General features: G+C 29.8%; 1 long non-coding RNA gene across 1 annotated transcript; it reads right to left on the bottom strand.

Annotated features, from left to right (window-relative positions):
* Positions 1 to 3,060: 3,060 nt before the first annotated feature.
* On the bottom strand, positions 3,061 to 3,976 carry LOC145585219 (uncharacterized). Its single transcript, XR_014100603.1, has 2 exons — positions 3,621 to 3,976; positions 3,061 to 3,344 (listed from the first exon to the last, which is right to left on the bottom strand). It is a non-coding gene; the product is annotated as an uncharacterized LOC145585219 (long non-coding RNA).
* Positions 3,977 to 4,400: the final 424 nt, after the last annotated feature.

Here is a 4,400-nt window from a genome sequence, read left to right as displayed (position 1 = left end):
TGTAGTTTTGAAGAATTTTAGGAAATTTAACAATTAACCTTGCAAAGTTGCAATATGTTACAAAAGTTTTTATTTTTAAGGAAAAAGAATTGACAATAAATAAACATTTATTACACCGATTTACTCGTGAATTGTTGATAAATTCACAGCTTAATACTTCCTCTGTTTCTTTTTAGTTGACACCTTTATTTAGTCACGTTTGCCAATGCACGATTTCAACCATTAATATCATTAATTATCGATAGGTAAAAATTATAAAAAGTTGATATTTTTAAAATATATACCATGCATGACGAATCTAACAAGACCTCACATGATTATATTTTTCATTATGTATAAATCACAAAACATGATCAAAGGAAAGTGTGTGAATAGTGTGCTAAAGTCAAAATGTGTCAACTAATAAAAACAGAGGTAGTACTAAAAAAGGAAGTATATTAAATGCTTATATGCAGCCCTAAGAGCCGCATATAACATTACCCTATTATAAATAGTAGTGGACGGAGGATGTTTGGTTCATGAAATTTTGATGGTACGGATTTAAAATGGCTAAGATTTTCTCCATATGCTTGTTTGAGAAATTTATAAATTTAAAACCCATGCCTAAACAACTAAACCCCCAAAGAATGGGATTTGGACACCCTAGGGGTGGATGAGATCAACTATGGCTCAACTTAATTTATTTCGAAAATAGAACGGGCTTGGGCAAGCAAAAAAATAAAATAATAAAAAAGTTAAAAACCCAACTCGGTCGAAAAAAGCTCATTTTGGCCCAACAAGCCCGTCACTTTTTTACGAATTTAGGCATGACATTTGATGTTAATGCAGGCAGGGTCCGACCTGAATTATTTATCACCTCTAATGTGGGTAGCTTTGCAGTTGTTGATAAGGGTGGGTGAGGGGTGGGTTTCTAGTCTTTGTTTGGTATTCAGTCATTGCGGGCCGGGGTGGGTGGGTTTTGTTTGGGTTTCTGATCGATGTTTGGTGTTTGGTTGTGACTACGTGGTGGGTGGAGTGGGTGTTTCGATCAAGATCCTATTGGTGGTAGGGTGGGTGTTAGTGGGGTTTTAAGGAGAGGCGGGTAGGGTGGTGGATATGGTGCATAATTAATCAACCCACTTTCTCCTCCACTTAATCACATATATTTGTTAAATTCAAGCATAGAGATTAGAGAGTATGTGCCTATGAGTCCATGAAGAGCTCTTTGTTGCAAATAAATAGTAACAGAGGTAGTAGTAAGTTAGTTACTATCCTTTTATACTTCTTAAAACTCCGTAAGATAAAATTAAAAATATTTATGGTTAAAGTTAAGTATGAATTTGTCAAAGTATTGCGATATTTATGAAATGTAGGTATATAGTATTAACTTGTTAGAACACCAATCTATCTATAACTTTATACTAAAGGCGAAACCACGAGATGGTTAAAAATTTTCCCTCCATTTTTTTTTTAATTTTTATTTTTTTGGCCAAAGCTTCTTAAAGAAGTTTTTAATATAAACTATGCAATAATATTTCATTTCTTATTTGATAAGTATATTCTATTTGTACACATTCAAACAAAGATATTATTTTTTTATACAATAATATGCAATAATAGTTTGCTATCTATAACTTTGTAATGTAATTCATAGTTATTTTTATTAGTCGTGCATATATTATCTATCTATCTATCTATAACTTTATACTAAAGACGAAACCAGAAATGACACATGTCATCTCCTGGTTAAAAATTTTCCCTCCAATTTTTTTTTTTAATTTTTATTTTTTTGGTCAAAGCTTCTTAAAGAAGTTTTTGATATAAACTATGCAATAATATTTCATTTCTTATTTGATAAGTATATTCTATTTGTACACATTCAAACAAAGATATTATTTTTTTATACAATAATATGCAATAATAGTTTTCTATCTATAACTTTGTAATGTAATTCATAGTTATTTTTATTAGTCGTGCATATATTATTCTCTCTGTTTTCTTTAGTTACACTAAAGAAAACAGAGAGAATAATATATGCACGACTAATAAAAATAACTATGAATTACATTACAAAGTTATAGATAGTAAACTATTATTGCATATTATAGTATAAAAAAATAATATCTTTGTTTGAATGTGTACAAATAGAATATACTTATCAAATAAGAAATGAAATATTATTGCATAGTTTATATTAAAAACTTCTTTAAGAAGCTTTGGCCAAAAAAAAAAAATAAAAAAAAAAAATTGGAGGGAAAATTTTTAACCAGGAGATGACATGTGTCATTCCTGATTTCGCCTTTAGTATAAAGTTATAGATTAAATTCCAAAACAAAACCGACTCATATTACACAAATATATATATATATATATATATATATATATATATATATATATATATATATATATATATATTCAAGAAAATTAACCTAAATATCAACACTACTAGAAAATAGTTCATCTACAACGAGTTTTCCAGTTGCAAATGAGCTTAATCTGGTCGTAAAAGGGCTTTTACGACGAGAAACGCGTATGGTCGTCAGTCGTCGCTATAGGCTTGGTCGCGAAAAGTTGACGACTGGTTTTGAAGACTCGTCGTAATTAAGTTTTTTGCGACGAGGTACAAAACTTGTCATTATTGTACACATTCACGACCAGATTACTTGTCGTAATTATTGTTTCCGATAATGTTATGCTAATTACTTACGACAACTAAATTTTATAATTACGACCAGATTTCTTGTCGTTATTGTACACATTCACGACCAAATTACTTGTCGTAATTAATGTTTATGATAATGTAATGTTAATTACTTACGACAAATAAATATTATAATTACGACCAGATTTCTTGTCGTCATTTTCCTCATAGACAACAATTGTACACATTCACGACCAGATTACTTGTCGCGATTATTTTTTCTGAAAATTTAATGTTAATTACTTACGACGAATAATTTTATAATTACGACCAGATTTCTTATCATCATTTTTTTATGTATAAATTTTAAATATAATTTCTACACAAATAATATACTCATCAAAATAGTTATAAAGTTGCAATTTAGCACATCCTTATAATAACTCCAAACTTGCTCATTGATATCATATATAGTTTAACACAATGTCAATTACAAATATTCAAAAGTAAGGATACACATTCTTTAATAGTCCAAAATAGCAAAAATCATCATATATACGATGTGCTTAGAATATTTCCAATAAACTAAAGTTAGAATATATCAAAAGTATTGATCTAACTAAAATTAGTGGATTCGATCAATCACCAAAATAGAAGCTTCCATGAGCATGTTGAGCTTTGTCGAGTCTTCAAAAGTTGTTCCAATAATATCTACTATATATCCCTGCAATCCATTGAAACACAAGTAATATTTATCATCACTTGAGGTTTCAAGTTCAAAAAGAAAATCATCAATAGATAAGTATAGACAAAAAGGATAAAAAAAAAGGCAAATAAAAAGGCAGAAAACTTCACCAAAAACTGCCAATAAAATTTAGAAGATAAGAAGAATATATATATATATATATATATATATATATATATATATATATATATATATATATATATATATATATATATATATATATATATATATATATATGTTTAAAAGTCTTCTTACCTTAGTTTCAATTAGCATTAGGATTAGCTTGATCACCACCACTACTAGCTTGTTGCATATACATTGACATGAACATATTGAGTTTCTTTGCTAAATCGTCCATCTTTTTGTTGTTGGCCTCACGCTCCTCTTGATGAGTTTTTTCCATTTCATCCATTCTCTTTTGAAGATCATTATTCTCTTTCTGTTTCTCGTGGAGACTTGCTGTGAGATCTGCTCTAGTAGGTAAAGGGCCTCGTACATCCTTAGGTCTTACACCAAAGCCAAAACAAACTACACTACCACGATCTTGTGGCCCAAAGCATTTTTCAACAACGTCAAAGTGTGAGAGTGATGGATTTTCTGTTTCCACACTTACTATCCTCATCCTACAGAAATTTTTAGAAAAAAAATCATTATACTAGTTCCACACATATATAATGATGTTAGTTTTTTTTAAAACTACAAAGATGACATACATATTTTGCAATTTCAGGCTCTTTTAAGTTCCTTGACTTCCCTGATCTAGTCTTCTTGAAAATAGCAGAAATAGGAGGTGGATCCTTTCCTTCTTTTCCACCCTTCAAAGTTAATCAGATCGTCACAAGGTGTCTTGCTCAACATTCCAGGAAGAAAAGATGCTTTTAACCTTGAACCACGTGATGAACCAAGTTGTCCAGGTGCAAGATATGTAGGCTTCTTCCCAATTGGTGCCATTTCCCTACAAAAGATAACTTTCATCGTACAATGCAAAAAATTAATGGGTTAGTTTTAATAAAAAAGCATAATAATCTGGTGTGA

The sequence above is a fragment of the Chenopodium album genome, chromosome 16, assembly GCF_948465745.1.
Source record: "Chenopodium album chromosome 16, dcCheAlbu1.1, whole genome shotgun sequence".
Classification (NCBI taxonomy): domain Eukaryota; kingdom Viridiplantae; phylum Streptophyta; class Magnoliopsida; order Caryophyllales; family Amaranthaceae; genus Chenopodium; species Chenopodium album.
This window is presented reverse-complemented; position numbering and strand designations above follow the sequence as displayed.